At 41.8% G+C, this 14,080-nt stretch overlaps 1 pseudogene; it reads left to right on the forward strand.

Moving 5' to 3' along the window:
• The first annotated feature begins 818 nt into the window (after positions 1–818).
• The window catches only part of LOC142436571 (ninein-like protein), a 34,903-nt pseudogene continuing 21,641 nt past the window's right edge, over positions 819–14,080 (forward strand).

Below are 14,080 nucleotides of genomic sequence, written 5' to 3' on the forward strand. Positions count from 1 at the left end.
CCCCCAATCCCCCACTGCCCATGTGCTCCTTGGAGCTGAGCAACCAGACTTGGGTTTGAGTTTTAAACCAAAAATATATATTTGACTCTTTTGTTATTATTATGCTTGTGATGTACTCCGATTTGGGGGCTGTCAGGCTGACCCCCAGACGGGGAGATCCAGCTTATCAGGGGGGATGTTTCCTTCTCTGCCAATTGGAACTAAATTTGCTCCCTGGACTCCGACTATCTGCCTATTTTCTTCCACACCACAATCTATCTACCTGGGGTAAATACCTGTTTTTTCTTCTACTTTAAATTCTGGCTACCTGCCATTGCCGCTCCTGCATGGGGTTCTCGTGTTTGGGATTCTGTCCCCTTTAGGACTCAGCCCTGGAGAAATCGCTGCTCCCAGCAAGGGTGCAGCTGGTACCCATGGGCTCGCCAAAGCTAGAGCACTTTAAAGCATCCTTGGTTTGCTTTGTGAGTGGAAATCACATGCAAAAAAAGGGGTTTAGGAGAGACCCTAGTGCCCTGGTTTTAATTTCAGGATTCCACCTGCCCATTTCCTTCACCTTACCTCCCAATTTTCTGGTCTGGCAGCAGGAGCTCTAGCTGAATGAGTCCTGTCGGGTCAACATTATTTTACTTCTCTCTTGGAGTTAATTACTTTCATTAAGTGCCCAGATGTCCTGAATTTTTAAGAACAACCCTGATCCCCTGCCTTTTTCTCTTTCCATTAAAGACCATTATTAAATACATAATGTCAATATATTTTTATCATTACCCTTGGTAAATCTTTTCCTGTCAAACCAAGCCAGTAGACCGTGCGTTTCCAAAATGGCAGCAGTGATGGATGTGGATACCCGAGCAGCACCACCGGTGGTGCGAGCAAGAACCGCTTCGAAGTAAAAAAGTGGAATGCAGTAGCCCTCTGGGTCTGGGATATTGTGATTGATAACTGTGCCATCTGTAGGAACCACATGATGGATCTCTTTAGAGAATGACAAGATAACCAGGCATTTGCCACGTCAGAAGAGTGTACTGTTATCTGGGAGTCTAAGCATGCTTTTTATTTCCACTGCCTCTCTCTCTGACTCAAAACATGGCAGGTGTGTCCATTGAACAACAGAGTGGGAATTCCAAAAGTATGATGTGTTAGTCTGGGTAGACTAGGGAAACACATCCAAGGAGACTCATATGTGTGTAAGAGAGAACTTTATATCAAAGAGCAATTGTACATTAAGAAAACATCCCAGCCCAGTCCAGATCAAGTTCATAAGTCCAATGTTACCCCATACGTCAATACTAGCCCATAAATTCCTCTTTAGATTCACACAGCCATGCAATGATGCTGAATAATGGGAGATCACAGGCCAGTGGCGGTAAGTCTTGTGGATCCAATAGTGGTGGAAGCATTAAGCGCTGGCATGGGCTCCACGTGCCTCCTCCAGCTCTGGGGCTCTGTCTCCTTCAGTGTAGCTCCATGTGGCTTGTCAGCAGTAAGATGAAGCAGAAAGAATGTGTCTGGCCTCCAGTGCACTATTTATTTCCTTCGGGCCTCTGAATGAGGTCATCAGGCTGTGACCTGGTTGACAGTATAGACTCCATCTCTTCGCAAGTTGACAGGAAGTTATGTAACTGCCACATATGGGCATTAGAAAAAATGAATTCTTCTATCAAGCTTAAATGTTTTATTATTCATTAAAAGACTTGCTAGAACCACGTCTTTGTTCCTTTGGCTTTTCAGTTTGTTGTGCTCATGCAACTGTATTATGTTCTGTGTCAAATAAAAGTCCAGTTGTGTTCTGAACAACAACAACAAAAAGAAAGCAAACCAGTGTCTCAATGTTAAAGCACCATTACCTGAACTCTTGGTATTCTCGTGTGTGTAGCAAAAGGAAAGCCACTGCTCAGACTCAAAAAAAAAAAAGTACTTGGTGCAATAGCTTATGGTCCTTCCAAACCTGAGAGTTTGAGTCTCATAATATCACATACTGGGAAGCTGACACATTTATTTGTATTTTGATCACTCGTTTGCTACTCTTGTTTCTTCCTGGCCTGTGTGGATATTATTTTTGTATTTCTTCTTCTTGGAGGTGGTAAGTTCCTAGGATGTTCATTTTCTTTTTAGTTGGCATTTAATACATATATCATTCCAAATTTCAATCACATTAAGTAGAATTGTACAATTGTTACCACAATCAGTTTCCAAGCATTCTTTTTCTATGGACTCCTTGACATCATCTCTTTTTTACCCCATATCTACCACTGTACTCCCTCCCCCCAAACTCCTTATCCTACATGCTCTCCCTCTAGGTTCATTGATCCTAGGTTTCAAGTACTGAAAAACAGAAACGCATATAACACAGCTTCAAGAAGGTGACCTCCATTGAATAACTCCTCTGAGATATACTCTAATATGAGCAAACAAAAACTGAAGAAAACAATATAAACTGAAAATTTTGGGAATCAGATCAGGTCCAGCCTGCATCAAAAGGGGTGGGTGTTGGGGGCGGGGCGGAGAACCTACTAACGAAGTTTTAACTGTTGAGGTCAGATTTATGCCTTTGGTTTTCTATCTCCTCTCTTCAAGCACCTTGTTTAGTGACCACTCTCCTCTCTTCCCTCAATTTTAGATAGGGGAGGTCTCTGGAGGCTTACTTCCTACGGAGTTCCACCAGTGGATCTTGGATTTCCACTATCTCCCATTGCCTGCTACACACAGGATTCTCGCAATTTAGGCTCTGATGCTTATCCCACCGTCAAGTTCGGATTATATGGATTCCATCCTAGGATGTTCTTCTGAGAACATTAGAAAGGCTTGTGAAAAAAGCATGTTTTTCTGGACAGCTTACTATTCTAAGGAAAATGCTGGCTGGCAGCAACTATAAAGGAAGGAATGATGTTGTGGAGCCAGCACTGAAGGAGCAAATGGAAATTCTCACAGGCAGGCCGTGCAGCAGTGGGCTGGGCTCTCGGAGCAGGATGTTGGCAGATGGTCTGTTCCGGTGGTGGGTTTGATGAGTCCAGGGAGAAATGTATTTTCTGTCACCAGCTTTCTTTTTCCCTCCCTGACAATGCCCTTCTTCTTACACACCCTGAAGGGGTCCTTGAATTAAAGAAGTCCTGTTTGTTTCATGACAGTCTTTTTGCTCTAGCTTATTTTAATATTGCCGGTAGACTTTTCTTTCTTCCCTTTTTAATGTGCACTGTTTTATTCTTGGGGTGTTTTTTTTTAGTATGTGTCCCAGTTATGAAGCCCAGAAGGGGCAGATGTATAGAGACAACAAATGATGTAATCGTTAAAGGGGATACAGGTGTGTCGAGGGGAATTGGGAAGCAAATCATGAATATGGGAGTGGGGAGATTGCACCAGAACTGATTGTGCTGATGTGTATACAACTCTTCTTTTAAACTATGACTGAACTATGAAAGTGTGTGCTAAGTGAATTATATCTCAATAAAACTATTGTGGGGGGGAGCCAGTTGCTGTCTATTGGATTGGGAGTCACGGTGGCCCACGGGTGTCAGACTGGACTGCGGTCCACAGGATCTCCGGTGGCAGGGGTTTCTGTTTGCATAGTCACTAAACTTTTCTTCTGAAACTCCTCTGGGTGGACTCAAATCTCCAGCCTTTTGGTAAATAGCCACGCACATAAATGATTTGTACCACCAAGGGATCCCTGTCTGGATACTAGAAAAAATCGATGCTTCCCCACTCACACAAACCCACTTTAGAGCCCTTCGTAGGGAGTCAGACGTGTTCTATCACGCACCCTTTGGGCAGCGCTTTACTCGTGGTCTCTCTCTCGGAAGGTATGGTTCTCCTGTCTACTTCTCCTTGAAGGGAGCTACTGACTTGGAAACTTTTCTCTCTTGCTTGGTATTTCCTATAAGCTGTAGTCACATTTCCTTAGAATTTCCCAAGCCATTCCTTATTGATACCTGTCATCCAATCATGCTTATTAACAATATCTTTTTACTTCAAAAGTCTCTTGTGGTATGATAGGTTATATCACCACCACACACACTGTCGGAAGCCCTGGATGTCACACGCACTCACTGCCATCGAGTGGATTTCAACTCATAGCGGCCCCATAAGACAGAGGAGAACGGCCCCTGTGGGTTTCCGAGAATGGAGTCGAAAGCCCCATCTTTGTCCTGTGTAGTTGTGCAAGTGTTTCTTACTGCTGTTTGCAGTCCAATTCATAACTCACCACACCAGCATAGTGCCATGCCTAATACGTTCACACATGAGAACTCGAACGTAACACCTTACTCCTATCTGCTGTGGTATCACTATTCTACCAGCAGTCAGATTTAACCAGATTCCTGCTCTGCATAACCCCAAGGTCAATGTCCGCAGAAAACAAGTGAGGTGGCGCATGACCCTATGAAGCAAGACTTCTGTGTAGGGAGACAAAAGACACATGTGCACCGTAATATGCATCTGGTTTTGTTGCCCCGTCCCTACCTCATGAAAGTCTCTTTGCCTTCTCTTCAACTGGCTCTGCTCTGAAGCCATGGCCTGTTCGATCAGGCTTCCATGCCACCCCAGTCCCCATTTCTTTTTCCTAGCTTCCACTTTCAATTTTCATGAGAATTCAGCATCAATTTCTTCTCTGGCTGAGAGGTCCCAGCTACTCTTTGTAGATATAGAGAAGAAAGGATTTCAAAAGGAAGCAGAGAGCTGTTAAAAGCCTCTTTCTGTCCCAGACTCACCAGACATGCTCTGAATTTCAGAGGTACCTGCCTGCCTGTATCCTGGCCCCACATCCACAGATCCCACGCACCACTCTCTCTTCCTCTGTTGGTGGCTAAGATGTACTCCGAGGACATTTAGGTTTGGAAGATGATCTTCAGCTTCCAGAGCCCTAGATTGTTAGACTACTGGAGAACCTACTGTTTGCATAAAAAGTTAGGGCTTCAGGTTTAGAGGGTTTGGGGGTGTTTTTTTTCCCCCCTCAGCCTTTTATTGCATAAACAAAAGCAAAAACAGACTCTGAAAACTTCAAGCAGTGCATAAAGTTGAGCCACTATTACTAGCCTTCAGACCCAATTCACACCTAACAGAGAAGCAGCTTCTTGTGTTCTTTTTAATGCTTTCTGTTGGGTAAAAATGTTCATCCATGATAACGTAGACACATTCAAATCTCAGAGAGCTCATTTAAAGGGCTCCTCACCAAATTTCCCTCTTCCTTTCTCTCTCTCTCACAAGCTGTCCTACCGAAGCATGTGAGTGGTCCTAAGTGGTATGGTCGTCGGACCCAGCCTGAGTTGTGCTCACTGGAGACTGAAGTCAGGCATGCAGCAGATAAGCAAGGACAGAGCAGCCTGAGCAGCCAGCTCCACCGAGCAACATCTCTGCAAAGTGTGGAGGTGGGTCAGAATTTCCTTCTCCAACTTGAGTGCCTAATATCAGGTAAATATCTTAGTTCACATGGTTGTGAGAGAATGTAAGCAGAGAGAGTCTCATTCCCTGGAATTTTAAGTAGACAGGTGCTAGGGTTACCATTGGGGAATAAGATCTCATTTTAAATAAGATCTGGGTCTAGTTGTCTCCATGTGACCCTGGACAAAGAGTGCTCTCCTTCAGACATTGCACCAGCAGAAATGTTTTCATTTGTTTCTCACTCCTTTCTGACGCTAGTACTGTAGTGCTTCGAAACTGTAAGACAGGAAATACTTACTACTCCCCTGCCGCTTTGGGCGCTAGCTTCAGCTCCCTTCTCCCAGTTCATTAAGTTACTCACTTCAAGTACCTGGAGTGAATCCCAGACACCTGCTAAGGGCCAGGTCCTCACTGTACTCCATGTCAAGAAGCATATTCATGATGATGCATCACATGTCCTAAGTAAATCACATACTTGTTAGATCTGTATTCAAGGATTCCAGAATGTTACTGGTTCCTCCTTTATGTGCTGTCAGATTGAAAGACGAGACCATATCAAGAACCTATCTTTAGTAAGGTAACTTGGAGTCCTGAATTGATTTTAATCTTAAACATTTGTAAGGCAGGGGGAAACAAATAAGCACACGTTTAAATCCTAAATTTTCTTTCATGGATGCATGTGCTATGTTGGGCTACACCATAAACCCAGGACATTTGCTTTCTGTTCTCTTTACATTTGGATCTGAAGTATGGTGTGGGTTGAATTATCATTTCCTGGGCTAATGAGACTCTGTCTTCATCGTGGCTCTTCTGATTTTTGAGGCCTTTTTGGTACTCAAAACTGGGTATGGAAAGGGTATTTTTAGTTTTTCAGTGAGTGGAAGGCATTAGGGAAGTGGGACTGAATTTACTGGTGTTGCTCTGACTTGTCATTTAAATTCAAGGGTGTGAGAGCATTGGAGGGTCGGCCCTAGACCTCTGGTAGACAAGACACCTAAGCACTGTAGACCTCAGTTACCCCAGAGAGACAGTGGACAGGGTGTGAGCTGAAGGCGCTACCTTGTCCGTTTGTCGCATGCTGGACTCCATCGGTAGCACGATGCTTCTTTCTTTCATCGCTTCCGTAGACTCTTCCTGTTGTCTGCTCTCAGCTTTCAGTCCTCAAGATTGCTCCTGCTTAGAATGCTGAGTCTTGGTCCAACCCAAACCCAAACCCACTACCATTTAACCTACTTGGGTTCTTAGCAACCCCATCGTCCTTAGTAGAACAGCTTCAAAGGGTCTCCAAGGCTGGTGCGTTCAAACCAACTGACTTCCAGTTAGTAGCCTTGTGCTCAAGCACTATGTCACCAGGACTCCACCGATTCCATATGTGGGTATTCACTTGGTCACTACATACACCATAAGATTTTGGCAGAATCAGATGCTTCTGGGTGTCCTCGTCTTTTCTCTTGGTGTAAGGTAACCAAGACAGTTGACTGCATGTGCCCACTTAAAGTGCTGATGACTTAGGGGGTAGGAACACCAAGTATGATTTCACAAAGTACGACATGCTCCCTATTGCCACTTCTGGCATTCTCACTTTCAATAAGGAATTTATGATCCACGTGCTGCTGGTGTACAGATAGCATGTCCACTTCAGTTACACAAAAGAGCTTTCCAGTGCTACATGTTTGTTTGGTGTTCTGCAACTGCTTTTGATATTCTCCAAGGGATTTATGTATCCTTTCCATTTTTCCACAGAGTTTCAAGTCAGATGAAGAACCTGATGGTGCCAAAGAGCCTCAGAATGAGTTATTTGAGGCACAAGGTAAAACCATGACCTCATGCTTGGTACTTTGAAAGATCCAGGACCTGGATTGTCAGCAGTGTTGCTGTGACAAGAATAGTTTCCTGGAGAGTGCAGTGTGGGTAATCTCCCTGGACAGCCTGTTCTCCGGATATGCTTATATAGAGAGCGTTTCATCAAGAAAATAGCTCACACAGATGTAGAAGAAGGCAAATTCCAAGTTGAGCAAGTTCTAGGCCCATGATGCTGATGTTAGGGTGCAGGGTTATCATGACTGTCATAGCTTTGGGAGTTGATGGGCCCAAAAGGAGCTGAAAGACAAAGGTCTATGGCTACAGAGGGAAATGAATTCAAGGTTGGCAGATCAAGCCTGTGGCTAAAGAGACGAATAAGTCCAAGCTTGGTAAGTCAGGTGACAAGCTACTGATAACTCCCAAGGACAGCAAGCAATACAGGAGACCACTGACTCAAGTCTTAACCTGTGTACAACTGAATCTGGGCTAACCCCATTTACATATTTATTATTTTAAAATAGTTTTATTGGAAGATACAAGGAGTTACCAAAAATGGATTTTTTTCAAAGTTATGTATTTAAATTTTTTTACAAAACAACCATGTCACCGTCAAAGTACTCTCCATTACACTTCATACATTTGTCACACCTGTGATTCCATTCTTGGAAACATTTTTCAAACTCATCTGTTTGGAAGGCTGACAGTACCTCTCCAATTTTTTTCTTCATCTCTGCTTTTGTCTTCAAATCTCTGTTCTTTCATTTCCCTCTTCATTCAAAGAAACAAAAAGAAGTCACACAAAGTGAGGTCAGGTGAATAAGGTGTGTGGGGCAAAAGAGGCATGCTGGTTTTTACCAAAAACTGGCACACTGAGATGGCTGTGTGAGCAGGGGCATTGTCGTGGTGGCAGAACCAGTCCCCTGTCTGCCACAAATCAGACCATTTTCATCACACACTATTATGCAATCTTTTCGGATCCTCTAAATAGAAAGCTTGATTAACAGTCTTGCCTGGTGGAGCAAACTCCAAATGCATGATGAGTTGACGTTTTCGTTCATTCAGGAAGTTGACAAACATCCAGAATGAGGTTTGTCATCAATCAATATTTTACCTTTTTTGAAATGAGAAAAACACTTGAGTTTTTTCCCATAGCACTGCCCTTGTAAGCTGTTTTCAACATCACAACAGTTTCTGCAGTGTTTTTCCTTGAGTAGGAAACAAAATTTCACCACTGCACACTGTTTTCTTAAATTGGCCATCTCAAAAAGCAAGGTTTCAAGCAAAACTGCTTTTATGAAAAAATTCACCGTGACCAGAGAAAACCTTCCCAGTGCCACGGGGTGCACTAACTCAGAGCAAGTTGCTCGATGCATACTTAGCAGGAAACATGGGTACTATGAAAGCTCCACTCTGCCCCGCGCAATTCTGGTCTGGGGTTGGTGGTGGGGGGGGGGTACTCCCTCATATTTCACCTATCATACAATTCAATTGTTCTATCCTATTAAGAACGTTTCTGCAGTTATCACCACAATGAATTTCAGCGCATTTTCTCATGAACTCGTTGTTAGTTCCTAATTTGCCACCAATCACTCCTACCATGCTCTACACAATTATCAAGCCGGTTACTACCTCTGTGAATCTACATAGCCTGGACTTTACATACAGAAAATCATTGAAAAGACAAACTGGAAAACAATGATTAGAACACAGAGAAAAACTTCATAGGAAAAAAAGCAAAATATTAAAAACTGAAACAACTTTAAAATGAGTCAAAAGGGAGATCAAATAGCAAGATATTAAAATGTAACCTAAGTACAACGGACTTAATCAACTTTGCAGTGTTCTGTCTCTAACAAGGCTCTTAATATCCCAGGACTTTGGTCCAAGAAGATTCCCCAGAGGCTTAATCCATCCAAGCGACCCTGCAATTGGATTTTTGGCTTTCACTGTCTTCCATAGCCTTCTGTAAACCACATGTCCAGAATTCAAGCTCTGATACTATTTTCTCCTGAGATTTGGATGTTATTTACAATCCTTGGATTATAAAGGCAGGTGTGTTTCCTCATGTGGGCTTAGTTGATGCTTCACTCACATAGCTACCTGTTTGAAGACGAGCTTTTAAAACCTCAGCCACTATTCTGTCTGATAGTCGGGCACCAACTGGTTTTTTTATCACATGCTGTTACAGCCCTCATATTAGCAGTGACCTCTTCATGAGGGCAAGCATTGAGCGGGGCCAGGCTAGGATGCATTGGGCTACAATTAAGTGCGAACCCCAAATCCATTCATATATCTATAGTTTATATGTCTCTGGTTAACTTCAGAGATTATTATGATTTTATGATAGAGAACTTTATAAATCATCCCCCTAGGGCATAAGGTAATGTCTTTTATTTAGCCAATTATATAGCATTTTAAAATGCTGAAGAAAAATTATTTAAGTATAGATAGGCTTCAGACTGTAAAATATGAATTAATGACATGTACATAACAAGACACTATTTATAAACAAGCAGTGGGATCAGTGATAAGACAAAATTTGCAGTAATTCACAGAAGCAGAATCATCCCTATCAGATGAATACATTTCATAAGAAAAAAGAAGGGCATTAAGTAGTAAATATATGGTAATCCCGGGCCACATTGAATGGGCATCATTAATAGAGCACCCTGAGAGCAAGAGAGCTGAACCACAGTCCAAAGACCACCAATTCCATAACCTTGGGATAGCAGTCATCTGCTTCTTCTCACACTAAGTCATATAAATATTAAGTCCAAGAAAGTCTGTCTGTTCCTTAAAACGGCTACAGGTGAGTGTGAACAGTTCGAGCAGTAGGACAGATGTGTGCCTTGAAAACACAGTTCAAGGTCCCAGTAGTCTACAGCGCATAGCCTGGTTCACCAAGGTCTGGATGGAAACTAGATGAATAGAAACCAAGTAGGAACATAATACCGGGCATTTTCTCCCATTGGATTCTTTACGAGTATTGTTCATTGTTTTTCTCCAGCCAGTTTAACCATTGATAGAAATGTAGTCGCCTTCTTCAAGACATACATTCCCCTGACCCCACCTCCCATCTTTTTTCTGTAACTGCCCTCAGGATTCTATCCTTTTTTTTCAAATTGGAGAATTTGGCTCTGATATTTCATGGTGGTTTTCTTTTAGCTTCTATCTCATTTTGGTTTTCTTAACTTTTTGAATAATTATGTACTCCTGTGTTGTTGGTCAAATTTTCTTTTATAGTTTGTCAAAACTATTTTCTTTGTATGTATTTTTGTTACTTCCTTTTCAGGGTTTTTAATGAGACATAGATTATTTCTCTTGATTCTTTTGTTGTTTTTTGGTGGTGGTTTTTCTTGTCAGTTATAGTCAGAGTGATCGTCTTTGAGCTCACTGATTTGATTTTCCTTTTCAGAAGGAAAATCTATTCCTCAAGTCATTTACTGTGTTGCCTAATTCTGTTATCTCATTGTTTATATTCTTAGATTCCCTTTGATTTAAGATTTCTTCTATTGTTTTCCTGAGTATTCCCTACATGTCTAAATCATTCTTCGGAATCCTGTTTCTTATAGTTCCAGGGCCTCTTTTTCAGAATTCTCTATTGGATCTGGGCAATTTCCATTTGTTTACATTTGTTTTTCTTGATGTTTTGGGTTTTCTGTGGTTGATTGCTGTTTCCTCAGAATCCTAGTAGTAGTGCCAGTGATATGAACACTTAGTTGGCTTTGTCTAGTGATGTGGGAGAGGTCTAATAGAAGGTGGAAAATATGGTGAAATGAAGGAAAGGGGAGAGAGATGAGTAAGTGGTGAAAGTGTGGGGGAAGATACAATATTGTTTTTAGCTTACCATTTTCCTAGACAGTTTAAATGGCGTCTTCTTGGCATTTGGTTTTTCCTACCATTTTAGCCTTATTCCCCACCTCAGGGACCCAATGTGGATGTTCTGCTAGCTGCTGAGTATTCCAGTTATGTAAATCTGACTTACACAAAATGGATTCTGGAACTGGTTCATTTGCTACAGGGTGGGTTTGGAGAGCCACCAGCCCACCTGAAGATGAACTTGAAGTAAGAGACTCCGTTACAATATTGACCTCCATGTGCCCCCACACCAAATGGTGGGTCACAGTGATGTTTTAGGCCTTCTAGAATTGGTCTCAGTTAGAGCCAGTGTCCAATAATCCCTAAAAAAATCTAATTATTTCTTTTCCCACAGTGAACACTCACTCTTGTAAAATGCTGATGATCCATTTGAGGAAGGCTGACAAAAAAATAACAGAAAATTTTGTCATTATAGTGGGGGTCCTTCCACAGGGAAACATAGCCCCTGCTCTTTTTAATGGGTTATGGGTCTGTAAACTATCTCACCTCAGGGAATGATTGAACAATTATGACTCTTCTAATCATTTGAGTTTCACTGCTGTTCACTTGACCCAGATTTTTTTTTCTGCTTAGACAGATCAAGTAAATATTCATTAGGTTTCCTATGTTTTTCACTCCCAAGGACTTCCCGCCTGAGTAGACAATACCATGAGTCCATGACAGTCAAGCTGTTCTGATTCCCACTTTGACTCAGCTGTCCATTACAGTAGCCACATCCACCTGTCTCTGTCAATTAAGTGCTGCCATTTGGCCCCTACTTCCCTGCAACCCAATCAGCCCAAGTGTAGTTAGGTGTCACTATTCCAATAAGTCCATTTCCACAGTGAAATGTGACTTACATAAAATAGCAATCTTCAGAGATGCTGGGACTACATTTGCAATTGGGCTCCCTCCTCTTGCAGTAAAGGTGTGAGTTCTACTCCATGTGCGTCTGTAGACCCATCCTGATTAATCCATTATAGCATGCCCAACTCCTTAATCTTGTGGATACCTTCTGCTACAATATACTTTGACTGGACTTGTCATTGAGCATGATTTATTTATGCCATCATACAACCCACGAATCAGCTTCACTGAATCAACCAAAAAGTGTCTTAGATTGAAACATTAAATTTATATTCTGCACTTAGTGGGCCCATATCAGTAAACTAAGACTGATCCAACTTTATGTTCTACACACCATTATTAGCCATTCTTATATCTATATTCTCTACGTTTCTGGAAATTCTTTTGGAGTATAGTGTACCTCTGCCTGGGTCACCATGTATATGTCATCTTTTAGAGCTTGCTGGAACATAAGTCTAGTCTTAGGTCTAGAAGCAATAATGGGTGGTGAATTCATTAACTGGAAACATTTATCAGTATCTTTTAAAGCATCTCCTCAAGCAAGGCTCCAGTAAATGCCCAGGATTCATATCAGCATGCACTATTGAGTTAATCTTTTCATGTGGTGGGAAGGGATAATAGTTTTTTTTACTGATCATGAATTAAGATGGAGCAATCTCTTCAGATGGAAACAACCTGCTCTTAGCTAAAGTAACATTATGGAAATTGGGGGCTCAATCCACCCGTCTTCTTAATTATCTGCCTGTATCTCCCCATCCCAAGGCGTAAGAGTCCGTTTTGTTCCCAATCAATATTCTCAATTTAACAGCATTTGAGGTTGAGAATTGAGTTGGTACTATAATTCATCATTCTTAGGATATTACTCTTGAGTTTATTTTTTCAGTAATATCACCTCTGTTACCACAAAAAGAAAACCTTTTTTTTAAAGAATAAATGTAAACTTTGAAGTCTTTTATGCATTTTTTGATCTTTGACTCTGAAGTCCTGAGTTCGTGTCTTTCCTTCTACCAATTTATCTTTTGTAAGTAGGATAAATAATCAGCTTCTCCATACTGCTTACCCCGAAACAATTGCAGAAGAATATCAAACATGCTATCACTTAGAGCATCAATTTCCACCAATTCCTGATGTGCGGGTGGTGATACACTGCGTGCATCGAGTAGTGACTGTCAGACAGGGTAGAACTGCCCTCTGTGGATTTCTGAGACTAGTTATGGGAGTAGAAAGCTTCATCTTTCTCTTCCTGGTGGTTTTGAACTGCTGACACTGAGGTGAGCCCAATGCGTAACCACTACAGCACACCGCACACCACGATTTCACAGTGCCCTTTATACGCATGGGGGCAGTTATTAGTACCTTCAAACCTGATCAGACTTGGGAACCAATTGAGAAAATTGATCTGTACAACTTTGTTTCTCTAGAATCACTCTTGGAACGAAATGTTTTACACCGGGTTCTCCAGAGAAGCAAAAATTGTGGTGTGTGTTTGTGTGTGTGTGTGTGTGTGTGTGTGTGTGTTTGTGTGTGTACTGCTATACTGAACCCAGATCTGGATTCTCTCCTCTGGAACACCAGTTTCCTGTGAGCTCTTTTCCTATAGTTACACCAGAGTAGGGTTTTTGTGCTTGGTGAAGTATAGGGTAAACAGAAAAGATGACTCGCATTGAGATTAATTGACACAGTGGCTGTAAAATGAGTTTTAGGATGGTGCAGGACCAGGCAGTGTTTCCTTATGTTGTACAAAGTGTCACTATGAGTCAAAACTGACTTGATGACATTTAGCAATGTAATCTATATGTGTTTTTTATTTATTTTCTTTTTTAATGTCAGTGATTGTTTATTTATTTACTTATTTGTTTTAAAAGATCATTTTATTAGGGGCTCACACAACTCCAATCACAATCCATACATACATCAATTGTGTAAAGCACATTTGTACATTCAATGCCCTCATCATTCTCAAAACATTTGCTCTCCACCCAAGCCCCTGGCATCAGGTCCTCATTTTTAACCCTCTCTCCCCCCTCCCCCCTCCCTCATGAACCTTTGATAATTTATAAGTTATTATTTTCTCATATCTTGGTCTGTCCCACATCTCCCTACCCCCACTTTTCTGTTGTATGTCCCCCAGGGAGGAGGTCACATGTAGATCCTTGAAATCAGTTCCCCCTTTCTAACC

The sequence above is a fragment of the Tenrec ecaudatus genome, unplaced genomic scaffold (assembly GCF_050624435.1).
Source record: "Tenrec ecaudatus isolate mTenEca1 unplaced genomic scaffold, mTenEca1.hap1 Scaffold_419, whole genome shotgun sequence".
In the NCBI taxonomy this organism is placed as follows: domain Eukaryota; kingdom Metazoa; phylum Chordata; class Mammalia; order Afrosoricida; family Tenrecidae; genus Tenrec; species Tenrec ecaudatus.